Source organism: Grammomys surdaster, unplaced genomic scaffold (genome assembly GCF_004785775.1).
Source record: "Grammomys surdaster isolate TR1022 unplaced genomic scaffold, NIH_TR_1.0 128, whole genome shotgun sequence".
Lineage (NCBI taxonomy): Eukaryota > Metazoa > Chordata > Mammalia > Rodentia > Muridae > Grammomys > Grammomys surdaster.
In genome coordinates, this window is record NW_021604586.1 from 6,317,067 (window position 1) to 6,330,527 (window position 13,461).

General features: G+C 48.7%; 1 protein-coding gene across 2 annotated transcripts in view; it reads left to right on the plus strand.

Annotated features, from left to right (window-relative positions):
* Nucleotides 1–9,989: 9,989 nt before the first annotated feature.
* Zc3h18 (zinc finger CCCH-type containing 18) overlaps nucleotides 9,990–13,461 on the plus strand; it is a 47,838-nt gene continuing 44,366 nt past the window's right edge. Inside the window, exon 1 of one of the 2 annotated variants that reach the window (XM_028752725.1) lies at nucleotides 9,990–10,174. The gene's annotated coding sequence lies outside the window, so the exon portion shown is untranslated. The remainder of the gene's footprint in view (nucleotides 10,175–13,461) is intronic. The other variant, XM_028752733.1, reaches the window with a different exon arrangement.

Sequence of the window (13,461 nt, forward strand, 5' to 3'; positions counted from 1 at the left end):
ACAATTAGGAGGTGTGGCCTTGTCGGAGGAAGTGTGTCACTGGAGGAGTAGGCTTTGAAGTCTGAGATGCTCAAGCCACCTCATAGTCTTCTACTGCTTATGAACCAACATGTAGAACTCTCAGCTCCTTCTCCAGCACCAAGTCTGCCTGCATGCCACCACGCTTCGTGACATGCTGATTGTCTTAGGATTTTACTGCTGTGAACAGACACCATGACCAACGCTTGTAAGGGAAACATTACAGGTCCAGAGGTTCAGTCCATTATCATCAAGGCGGGAGCATGGCAGCGTTCAGGCAGGCATGGTGCAGGAGGAGCTGAGAGTTCTACATCTTCATCTGAAGGCAAACAGGAGAAGACTGACTTCCAGGCAGCCAGGACGAGAGTCTTAAAGCCCATACCCACAGTGTCATACTTCCTCCAACCGGCCACACCTACTCCAACAAGGCCACACCTAATAGTGCCACTCCCTGGGGCAAGCATATACAAACCATTACATTCCACTCCCTGGCCCCTAAAGACTGTTCAAACATGAGTCTATGGGGGCCATAACTAAACATAGCATAATACAAAATACATTTAGTCCAACTTCAAAAGTCCCCATAGTCTGCAGCAGTCTCAACAATATTAAAAGTCCAAAGTTCAAAGTCTCTTCTGAGATTCATCCAATCATTTAACTGTAATCCCCAAAGCAAGACAGGAAATCAATGAGGCAAACTCCAAACTGCATCTCCATGTCTGATGTCAAAGCAGTCTTGAGATCTCCGACTCCTTTTCCATCTTTGTTGACTGCAACAGACTTCTTTCTCCTGGGCTGGTTCCACTTCCTGTTAGCAGCTTTCCTCAGCAGGTATCCCACGGCTCTGGTATCTTGAACATCTTGGGGTCTCCAAGGCAACTTCAATGTTACAGCTTCTTGTTTCAATGTCTGGACTCCTCATAGATGTCTGGGCTCCTCCAAAGGGCTGGCATCACTTCTCCAGCTCTGCCCTCTGTAGCACTCTAAGCTCAGGTTGATCCACTCCACTGTCACTGCTGTTCTTGGTGATCATCCCATGGTACTGGCATCTCCAATAAGCTGGGGTCTTCTGCTGCAACTCAGCTTCACCAATAGCCTCTCATTGGCTCTTTTCATGGTGCCAGGCCTCAGCTCCTTTGCATGACCCCTTCAGTCCTGGGTCATCAACTGCAACTGAGGCTGTACCTTCACCAATGGCCTTCTATGGCCTCTCACAGTGCCGAGCCTCAGCTGCTCTTCATGACCCCTTCATGCCTTTAAAACCAGGACCACCTGGGTGACTCTTACACATTACCAAGTCCAGCTGCAGCAGGAGGTACAACCTTGGCTATCTCTGGAACACAGCTTCTTTGTGCTCTCAGGAAACACTTCCCAGACTTCACCTCAGTGATGCTGGTCTCTTCTTAATCACTGCTAATTTCTTAGCTCCTGCTAACCAGCACCAATTCTCCCAGTAGGCTCTTCCTCCACTTGACTCTAAAGCCAAAGACACATGGCTGAAGCTCCCGAGTTCTGCTGCTTGCTGGGGCTGGAACATGGCCCCACCTCCAAATAGTTCCACTCCCTGGGCCAAGCATATACAAACCGATACATTGATAACGAACTTAACCTCAAACTGTGAGCCAGCTCCAATTAAATGTTTTCCTTTATAAGAATTGCCACAGTCATGGTGTCTCTTCACAACAACGGAAACCCTCACTAAGGCTCCAAGCAGGAGTGGGTTCCTGTGGCAACACAAATGAATAGGAACACTAAGTAAATTGTTCTGTTGGGTATGTATGATGCTCTAGTCGAGGTACCTGCTGGGCATCTGTGTCCCATTCACGGGCTACCACCATTGTGGTAAATGGCTATCCTTCTATCCACACAACTGACTACCGTCTTTGAGAGTTTAGTTGTGCCCACTTGCAAAAGCCATCCAAGCTAGGCTTGTTGACTGTTTACATTACCGCATAGGAGGGCCTGGGAGGGCCAGGGACCCCATACCAGCCACTGCATGCTGCCTGTTGCATACAATTTTGCCCTAATTGTACATGGCCTCAGAGAGGAGCTAGAGTATGTCAGCAGGAAGACTGAGCATGCTCTGTCTGTGCACCTATGGGGAAGCTGGCATCCGTGCTACATGTGTGTAGCCTTTTGAAGAGAGAAAGCACAGACGCACCAGTAAATAACCTGTCACCTGTGCTTTCTACGGAAGCCCAGTAAATCCATTGGTTCCACAGAGTGAACTTTAGTGTAATTATAACTCAGTTTGTTGTTGAAAGCTGAGGAGGCTGTAGCGTTGTTTGCATCTCCCTCTGAGAAGAAATGTTAATGGTACATGTCCAGTAAATGAATCTGTGGGGTTCACATCCTTCCATAAGCGCACCCAGAGTGCAGGGGAAATGGGACTGTGACTTGAAGCCCGGCAAGCTTTCTGTCTGGGGCCCAGCTGGGCTGTGTGGAAAGTCCAGCTACTCTGCTACAGAGGCCACGGAGACAGGCTAAGCCACACACGTCCTGGCCTTATCACATGGAGAAGAGCTGCCTTCAGAGGCCATCAGCCTACAGTAAAGTGAAAGGCAGGGATCTGGTCTGGGGATCCTGGCTACACACAGCAGAAAACCAGCCCCACAGCTGACTGCAGAGTCTTGAACAGATTCTCCACCCACGAGTCACCCCAACCTCTGTTAATATGGTAACCACCCTAAATGTAAATCTCTAAGCAAGCCAGTGTGCCGTGCGTCTCTATGCCAACTTTATTTCCCAGTGTGCAGCTGTCTTACATAGCCTTCACTGGTGAGTACACATTCACAGTTTGCCTTCTGCATCTGACCTGGAGCAGGCCGTGACTTCAATGAGGGGTCAGCACAGCATGCTTCCAAATGCACAGGGAAGATGTTCACAGTTCTCAGCCAGACAACAGACACTGGCCCAGCTATAATGCTCATAGCTGTGGGACAGATACTAACCCTCTGTCTTGGCCCCATAGAAGAAGTTGAGGGGGGGGGGCATCTTGGTTTTTGGTTTTTTTTTCTGAGACAGGGTTTCTCTGTGTAGTCCTGGCTGTCCTGGAACTCACTCTGTAGACCAGGGTGGCCTTGAAGTCAGAAATCCACCTGTCTCTGCCTCCCAAGTGCTGGGATTAAAGACGCTCGCCACCACTGCCCGGCTGAGAGGGGGGCATCTTCAACTTTCTGCTCCTGATCTATTTGAAAGCCCAAGACAATTTTACATGACCTAGGTTTTTAAGTATATAAAATATGTATATAAACTTTTGCCAATAATCCCAAGTCTATTGGGAGCTGAGGGGATGCGGCTAAGTCTAGTCGAGTGCTTGTCTAGTGCGTACGTGAGGGACTGAGTTCCGTCTTCAACATCACTTACACAAGGCATGGTGGCGCATACCTGCAGTCCCAGACCCTTGGGAAGGTGAAGGCAGGAAGATCGGAAGTTTAAGGTCATCTTCGGCAACATGGCGAGTTCAAGGCCAGCCTGTGCTGTGTTATGTGCAACCCTGCATAAATAAACGTCTGAATGTAGGTAGGAGCTGACCCCGCATAGGCCCTTTGCCGCAGTTGGTGGCTCACCCAAACCGGTAGCCGAGGCCCTTCGAAGCAAGCAAGGCAAAAAAAAGTCAGTAGAGGTCAAGCTGTCTGGAGATCCTCTGTCCCACCTCCCTGGGTGAGAACCTTGGCTGAGAGATGTTGAGTAAGGTAGATGGGGCCACAGCTGGGCACAGAGGACAGCCAAGGCCTAAAGCAGACAGGACCGATAAGCCCTTCCATGGCAGAGAGCGGGCCCCCTGCTGATCCAGCCTGGCTCTTTCTCCTTGCCTCAGAAGTCAAGGTTCCTCACATTCTTTACAAGCTGAGTTCACAGCTGGCCAGCCAGAACAGGGTCAGTTGCAGAGCAGAGGTAGGCTGCTCTGGCACGCCCCCTGGTGACCACAGGAAGAATCAGTAAGGCGGTCTATTCTAAAATGCTACCTTCAGACAAAATCATTTGTCAGCTACTCTTGACACTGCAGACAGGAAAGGCTGGGCACGCATGTGTGGATATGTCCATACATGCCTTGAGAATGTGGAGAGTAACGTTTTAGGCCTGGGAGCCCTGACCCTGGAGGGAGGGGAGCGGGATCAGAGCCATATTCAATAAACCTCTTTCTCTGCACTTCGCCACCACTTGTCTGTTGACCTGGCCTGCTGAGGCTGGGTGACTGACTGAGCCTCGGTTGTTAGGGCTGTAAAGCCCAGGCTTCTGACTCCATGCCTGAGAGGCATGAGTGTCCTGAGAGGAGTGCCCGCCACACACGGCAACAGGCTGGGCAGTCTTAGCCAGGTGGAATAGTCTGGTGTACGCTTTCCAAAAGTCAAATTGTAGAGCTTATATGACTTTTATCACTTGTACCTTGTCTCCTTATAGCCCCCAATTTAGAAAGCCAGCCCCTCCCCCGCACCCCTCTCTGTCCACCTGTCTTCCCTCTTCCTTTCCGCTCTCAAGAGGCAGCTATTTCCCATTCTTTTGTCTGCAGGCATTTTTCTAGCATTTATCCTGATATTTTTCCTCTGTTGTTTCCGAGCTATTCCCTCCTACCTGTCCTTGAACTTCTTCTCATCTTCCTGATTCTTCCCAAGTACTGGGGTTCTAGGTGGGCACCACCATTGCTGGTCATACTGGTGCACCCCAGACACTTGCCTCTCTTCACATCACTTACAACCCCGCTGGCAGTCTGTCCGCGTGTTTCACTTGTTCCACACCTCCGAAGAGATCCACGATTATGATCTTTTTTTTTTGTTTTCTGTTGTCTTGAGACAGAGTTTCTCTGTGCAACTACTTGCTTTGTAGACCATGCTGATCTCGAACTCACAGAGAGGTAGGTATCTGCCTGCCTCTGCCTCCCAAGTGTGGGGATTAAATTCATGCATCACCACCACCACCACCACCCTCGTGGTAATCACATATAACCTTATGGTAGTGTGATTGTCCTCGTTGGTTGGTTTTGCTTTTGTCAATTTGACACAAGCTTGACTTACCTGAGAAGAGGAACTTCTGTAGCTAGTCATTTGCTACTTGGTGGGTTCTTCTTTCATCCACCCTTCTCCACCATTTTCCCACCCTTTCAACCTCCTCACACTGGATAGAGAAGGAAGGGGAGGAAAATCTTAGATTAACTCCTTGAGCTCCTTGGGACAAGTGTGATCTTTGCTGTCAGGATATCTCATTTCTTCTTCTTCTTTTCCTCCTCTTCTTCCTTCCTCCAGTCTCACCTCCAAACAGGTCACTCCAAACCCACCTACCTCCAATCCCTCCAGTAAATGGCTGCTGGCAATTTTATTTAACTAATAGTTTTAAGTCAAGAACAAGGTTTGCACAACAAAAGCTAGTGACCCCGGGAAGCCTAGACCTTCAGCTACAGAATTAGCAAACAGACCAAACCTCAACAGAAACTATCTGCAGCTGGCAAAAATCACTCCCCTGATTACCAGCCAAATCATTGTCAGCTGCTGGGGACAATCTGAAGCAGCCCCATATCCCACATCTGGGACTAAAATGAAAACGTATTCTTATAATATTTTCTGTATTTTTTTTAAAGAAACCAAAATTCCACAATTGTCACTAGAAACTTCAACTGAGGACTTGCCTCCTTCGGCTTGTCTGTAGATAAGGCCATGTGGTGTTTTTGATTAATGACTTGGGCGACAGGGCTCATATCACTTAAGGTAGGTGCAATTCCTGAGCAGGCGGTCCTTAGGATTACAAGGAGGCAGCCTGAGCAAACCATAGGAGTCACCCAATAATCAGCATTCCGCCTATGTGTGTTTCAGCTCTGACTTCCCTCCATGCTGGACTATAACCTGTGTTGTTGTTGCTGTGTTTGGTTTTGCTTTTAAAGACAGGGTTTTTCTGTGTTGCCCTGGAACTCACTCTGTAGACCAAGCTGGTCTCAAACTCAGATCTGGCTATGTCGTCACTCACCCTGCCAGGCAACTGGACTAACTGTAAGCCCTTTCTCCTCCCTGGGTTGCTTTTGTGATGCTATTTTTGTCAAGGCAAAAACAATGATCCTCTGTGTTTCTTCTGCCACTTGACTTTTTCAATGTAATTTATGAGTTCCAAATAGTATCTTTATATATTCCAGATTCATATACTTTTTAACAATTGCAACATTGTGTATAGTATTAGTTACAATACTGAAATATCTTCTGATAAATATTCAGTGCTACAGCTGAATCTTATGGGGGCATTTTCTCAGTTGAGGCTCCCTCCTTTCAGATAACTCTAGCTCAGTCAAGTTGACAAAAAAACAAAACAAAAAACCCCAAAACAGAAACAACCAACCAACCAAACAAACAAAAAACTATCCTGCACACCTGGGGACAGGAAAGAGGACATGAGTGCATGAGAAATGAGGCAGGAACACCAGGCCATAGGAGGAGGGGCCACCAGGAGTGTAGGTTTTATCTCATGGTAGAAGCCACTGGAGGAGTCACTGAAATTGGGTTCTAAAATGAGGCAGGAGAAAAGGGGACTTTAGTATTAACAGAGGCGAGAACCAGGGGTGGAGAGCATAAAGAACAAGGAGGAAACGGCAAGATCTATCTGGAAGGCTGACTAGTCCCCAGTTTGTCGCCTTTATTCACTGCATTTCTGCTGTGGCCACCAACAACTTATCAATGGCTGTCTACCAGGCGGAAGTCCAAGAATCCTGTCGTTGTTCACTCAGTGAGGCTGGATGTCTCACATGGCCTTCATCATACATTGGAACCCTGAACAAAGAGGTTCTAATGCCAGTGAACGAATGAACTTGCCAGGAGAGTGAGGGCAGGCAGGCAAAGAGCAAAGGCTTCCTACTTCCAAGATTTTTATATCGGCTGCCATCAGAAGGTGTGGCCCACATTAAAGGTGGATCTTCCTTCTACTTCAAAAGTTTCAGACTCAGGGTGGGTCTTCTCACCTCAAGTGACTATCGCAGGTGTACCTAGCCACTTGGGTTTTGGTACCCAGTAGCCAACTTCCTCCTGGAAGCATTACAGGTCCTGGTGTCGTTGTTATGTTATGAACCCACTGAGGGGTGAGCTCATTCGTGGGTCAGTCTCATGCTCTCATCCTTTTTGGAGATGCCCTCACAGACAACCTAGAGGAGAGTTTCCCTAACTTCCCAGGTAGCTTTTACAATCTAATGACATACACTACAGACTATCATTCTGTCTCAGGGTTTTCTCTCAACTGCCTCCCACCCCACTGGAATCTCCTTTTTTTGTTTGTTTTCCAAGATGTATTTATTTTATGTATATGAGTACACTGCCTTCAGACATATCAGAAGAGGTCATTATATCCCATTACAGACGGTTGTGAGCCACCATTTGGGTGCTGGGAATTGAACTCAGGATCTCTGGAAGAACAGTCGGTGCTTTTAACAGCTGAGCCATCTCTCCAGCCCCCCGCCTCCCTATATTTTTAAAAACATCAGCTTTGGAATCTAATTCACATTTGTACCTTTTGCGTCTGTGTGATGTTGCAGTGTGTGTGCAGTCCTTTCCTTCTACCTTTACGTGGGTTCTGTCAGGCTTGAGCGTCAAGCTCCTTTACCTGCTGAGCCATTTCACAAGCTCCTAAGACAAAGGGTAGGATTTCTAGGATTTACTATATTCACAAATTTGGCTATTACCAAATTCCAGAATATAGCTGCCATTCCTAAAGGTACCTAAAGGACTCACTCTGTTCCCCGCACACAAAATACTGTAAAACTGGCTCTTTTATATAAATAGAATAGTATGCAACTTGCCTTGCCATGCTGACTAGTCTGGTCTCTTGGTTACTGCTCTATTGCTGTGAAGAAACACAACCAAGGCAATCCTTATAAAAGAAATCATTTAATTCGGGACTTACAGTTTCAGAAATTAGTCCATTATCATCACGGAGGGAGCATGGCAGTGTGGGTGAACGATGTCCAGTTTTACATCCTGGGTTTAGGGTCTGAGGTGCATATTTTACATATCAAAGCAGACCTGGCCTCTAGGTTCTCCCAGCATCCCTCAGTCTCTATCTGGCAAATCCTGTCCCCCAACCCTGGACTTTCCAGCCAGATACTGGGCTGCCCTTCCTCCAGAGGCTCTTCTCTGTATAATCCAGACATTTTGGCCTCCCCTGCCCCTCAGTTCTCTCTCCTTTTCCATGGCAACTCCCTGGCCTCAATCATCTGGGGCCAATGAACTCACCAGAAAGCAGCTTCCGAATAAACCTGCAATTTAATATAATCTAATCTGGCTTGATTGGCTCATATCACTGGTGAAGAAATAACTTATGAGACAAGGTGACATGAAAGTAGCCAACTGTTCTAAATCCTGACCCACAGGCGACAAAGACACTGGCCCTGCCTTAGGCTTTTGAAACTTCAAAGCCCACCTCCAGGGACACACTTCTCACCAACAAGGCCACACCTTCTTCTTCTTCTTCTTCTTTTTTTTTTTTTTTTTTTGGTTTTTCAAGGCAGGGTTTCTCTGTTGTCCTGGAACCTGGAACTCACTCTGTAGACCAGGCTGGCCTCGAATTCAGAAATCCGCCTGCCTCTGCCTCCCAAGTGCTGGGATTAAAGGCATGAGCCACCACTGCCCGGCTAAGGCTGAACCTTCTAACCTTGAAATTCTTTCAAATAGTTCCACTCCCTGGAGACTCAGCTTTCAAATACATGAGCCAGTGGGGGCCATTCTTATACAAACTAGTGCAGCTGGGTAGCTTGAACAGTGGGTGTTAATTTCCCCCCCACCCCCAGGTAGGAGGCCAGCAGGGTCTAATCCTGGCTTGCAGATGGCTGCTTTCCCACTGTCTCCTCAGATGGTGTGTGAAAAGAGGCACATATGCATATATACACACAGAATGAGACAGAGACATTGAGTGAGAGAGAGAGAGAGGGGGGGGGGAGGGAGGGGCGGGGGAGGGACAGGGATGCTTGTCTGACCTGGGGTGACACAAACCTTTAATCCCAGCACTAGGGAAGCAGTAGCAGGTAGCTCTCTGTGAGTGCCAGGCCACCCTGGGCTACCCTGAGACTTGATCTCTCAAATAGATCTTGGTATCTACTGAAGGATATCAATCCTATGAGATCCAGACCCTACCTTTATGACCTCATGGAGAGGTTCTGCTTCGAAATCCATACTAATTTGGTGCAACGACTTCACATGTAACTTGGAGGATGGGCGGCATAATTCAGCCGTATTATGGAGTCAAAGGTATTCGACTTGTCATGACTGGCGCCTTTCCAGGGTTCCTCTGTGTTTGTAGCAGCCCCCAACCTTGTAAGACAAAGACCGGCTCCAAAATTTGTAAGGGGCCAGTGCCGAATGAACTCGGTACCCTTTATCAAGTCAGTAGCGGGGGTTAGGGGTATGGACTCAGGCCTCGAGCAGCAGAGCCCCATCTGGGTAGTAGGAGGGGGCTGAAAAATGACCCAATCCGTTTAAGTCCTCCCCAGGGAGATTACACAGGGTCACGGTAATCACATTTAACGATGCCAGAGATGTTTAGCGTCACAGAAACAGGTAAGAGAATCTAAACCCTCCAACTCCAAAAATTCTCTTTTTGAGAGTACCAGGGGCTCGCACATACTTGGCAGGTGCTGTCTCTACCTCAGAGCTACTCTCCAGCCCCCGAAACACTTTTGGTCAAGTATTGATATTTAATAAGGCAGAAAGGTCGCACCCTGACCAAACGAATGCTAAGATTTCAGACCCTGGAGTGTTCACACGCACGCACCAAGAGCTTTCCCTACCGGGCACGCATCCAGCCTGCTCCTCATCTCAGCCCAGGCACCTACCACGAAGGTCCACACACTGCGCACGCGCCGCCAGGGCCCGCTAGAGGGCGGGTCGACCTCGGTGAGCCTGCGCAGTAGCGGAGACTTGCGAGCGCGCGCCACGGAGGCGGGGCCAGCGGGGACCGGAAGGAAGTGCAAAGAGGGCGGGGCTAGCGAGGGAAGCCCGCCGGCTCGCAGGACGGCCGTCGCGGCCTGATGACGTCGCACAATGGCCGGCCCCCGCGGGTAGTGGAGCCCGTTTGTTCCGCCCGCGTCGTGTCTGAAGCCAGAGCCAGTGAGAAGCGGAAAGGCTGAGGAACGTCTTGTCCACGCCGCCCCCACCCCAGCGGAGCCGTGGCCGCCTCCCGTCCTCGCGCTGAGGTAAGCGGGACCGGCGGGCGGAGAGGAGGAGGCCGCCCCAGCGGCGGCGGGAGCGAGGCCCGGGAGCCCGGCGCCGCCTCCCGAGCGCTCGGGCGCGCCCCCGGCTGTGCGCAGCCGCGGGCCGAAGCGCGGCCCGGGACAGCGGGCAAGCACGAGCCCGCTGCGGCCTGGGACGTCCGGGCGCCTTGGCGCGCCGCGGTCTGCCATGGTGAAGTTGGTTTTCCTGAAGCTGTCATTTTCCCTTCCGGGCCACTCGGCGTGGCACATGTTCGCCGCCTACAAAGGGGAGCGAATCACGCAGGTTGGCTCGGGAGGAGGCCCGCTTAAGACTATCGACGCGCTTTACAGGGAACTTTGAGCTCTCTGGAGCCTCCTGCAACTTGCTCTCGCAACTTCAAGTGAGCACAGGTTGGACGTACCCACTGTGCTCCGAGAGTCCCGGATCTTTTAGGAAGTGTAACCTCCACGCCTCTGGAACTGGTTGCTTAGAGATGCCGAGTCTTTAGTGTAAAGTAGCCAAACAATTATAGTGCTAAAAGGAAATTAAGACTTATAGTCTCGTTCCTACTGGATATTTAGTTTTCCGGTATATTTTTGACAGCTGAGTTTACCGGGCACAATAGCTGTTTTAAATGAGCTTTTTCTTAGCACTCATTAACAAGAGTAAGTAATTCTTCAGACCCGTTTGGAGATAATAAAAGAAGGCATTTGGTTCTTCTTCATCACATTACCTATCCCAAGGCAGAGGTTGAGATTCTCTATCTCTAGGCTAGTTCATATTTCTCAGCCCCTGAGAGGAGACTGTGAGTGCTCTGAGCACGTGAAGCCCAGCCAGTTCTGAAACCAGTTCAATATGTCCCAAAGCCTGAAACTCCTCTCCAGCCACAGGTGGGGAATGCTCAGACATTTTAAGAGAACTTTGGATTTACTTTCCGAACACCGTACAGGTAAGCTGTTACCTTGCTCATATCCAGAGAGATCAATTGTCATCTCCAGACCATCCCAAGGAAGTCATTTCATTATCAAAGAGTTTTGGCAGAGCTTAAGTCACTTTGGGGGTGGTGTTTTCAACCTGATGTTCTTACTCTATACATGGATGAAGCTATGAGTGAGGATGTTAACCAGGCATAACAGACCTTAGACATCAACATAGGATCTGCTCTGCTAAAAGTCGTTTCCCACAGCTGAGCGTGGTGGCTCACACCTTAATCCCAGCACTCAGGCGAAGCAGAGGCAAAAGGATGTCTGAGTTCAAGGCTAGCTTGGTCTATATAGTGAGTTCCAGGACAGCCAAGGCTACAAAGTGAGACCTTAGCTCAAAGGAAAGGTACTTTTCCAGAAGCTGTATTTGTTGTTATTGAGCCTCCTTAACAAAACCTACTTGGAACGTCTTTCTCAGTAGTAAGCCTTGTGACGTAATTGGTTTCATTTTCTAGTCACACCCCAGCCAGTCAGTGGTAACCATGTCTTTAATCTCAGAACTCAGGAGGCAGAGCCAGGTGGATCTCTGAGTTCCAGGCCAGTTAGGGCTACAACGAGAAGCCCTTTCCCCCTCCCCAAGTCACACCCCATGTTTGACCAAGAATTGTTTTAACCTGAATTGGTAAATTCACCAGGCCAGGCTCTTAAGTAGCTTGTAGCAGTTCCTCAAAATGACCCAATTGTGAGGAGACATAACTGTTCTGCCATTAGTAAAGTGGTCAGAGTCAGTTTGGCCTCTCAGAGCTACTGCTGAGACAAGAACTGAACACTGGTCTGGGACTCTGTTACAATGTTTTACAAATTAGGCAACTTTATTAAATCTCTTTCTGGTATGCAACAGGTGGTTCCTGGATTAGTGGGATTTTATCATTTAGTCAAGCATTTTCCAGTATGTCGAATTCAGCAGGGGACAGAGATATTGAAAGACTGTGATTCCATCCCCTGAACAACAAACAGGTTCACCGTTGTGGACAGGAGGTCTAAAGATTAGCTCTAAACTTTGTGAGAATCCTACACTACTGGGTTAGTGGGTAAGAAGATTGTAGACATTGTAGCTGGACTGGAGGACCCTAGATTTCATTGATTATGTAACAACACATGTGTTTTCCTGCATCCTGCATAGGGTAACACAAAATTAGTCTTAAAACACAACACTAACACCTAGAGGGACAGTAGACCTTTTTGGAGCATGGCTGGAGATGAAGCCCTCTACTGATTCCCAGTGTGATTCCTGGTCTAAAGGAATGATTTAGTGTGTTTCTAATGAACATAGAGATTTGTGGCTGTCTCTGAAAGATGTTCACCTGATGCGGACCCCAAAAGTACAATCCCAGGACGTCCCATGGGAAGGAAGATAGTGCAGCTCCTTTTCTCAGGCAGTCTTTCAGGGCCTCTGTAAGGAAACTGCCCTGCGAAGCCCTGGCCATGGCTTCTGTGGATGGTAATGGTGGCTTACAGTCTCAGAAGTGTCCCAGGCAGATAGAGTAGAGTGTGGGACATGTCTGAGAGCCAGCTCCTCAGAGCCTCCATCGTCTCCCTCACGCTTTAGGAGCAGGAAGAGTATCAGTTTTCATCACTATGACAAATACCTGAGGGGATGCGTCTTACACAAAGAAAATATGTAAGCTGATGTTGTGGTGAATACTTTTCATTCCAGCAATCCCAGGGAGGCAGACAGAGCTCCTGAGTTTGAGGTCAGCCTGGTCCACATAGAGAGCTCCAGACAACCAGGAATACCTAGACCCTATCTCAAAAAGAGAGGTGTGCTCTCTCGTTCTCTCTGTCTCTCCCTCTCTCCCTCTGTCTTGTCTATCTGTCTATCTATCTCCTCTCTGCATGCACAGGCTTTCTCTTTCAGACCCTTCTGTCTCCCTCTGCATGGTAACTTCATTGGCTCCTCCTGTGTGGTCAGTGAACTCACTCAAGAACTGTCCCCATTAAACGTGCTTTTATACTAAGAAAGAGAAGGGAAGGGAGAGAAAGAAAAGGTATATTTGGTTCTCACTTTGGTAGAGCCCATGTTCAGGTGGTAAGGTGGCTCATTGAGGTCAGAGTGTGATAGAGTAAGATCATTTGACCTCATCATAGGCCAAGAAGCAAAGACTGGACTCTAAGATCTCCCACTAACCTGTTAAGATTCTTACATAAAGAACCGGCTGGTGACACATACCTTTAATCCCAGCACTTGGGAAGCAGAGGTAGGTGAGTCTCTGAGTTGAAAGCCAACCTGGCTACTGAGTGAGTTCCAGGGCAGCCTGGGCTGCATAGAGAAACCCTGTCCTGGGGAGGAAGCAGGGAAATCCTAC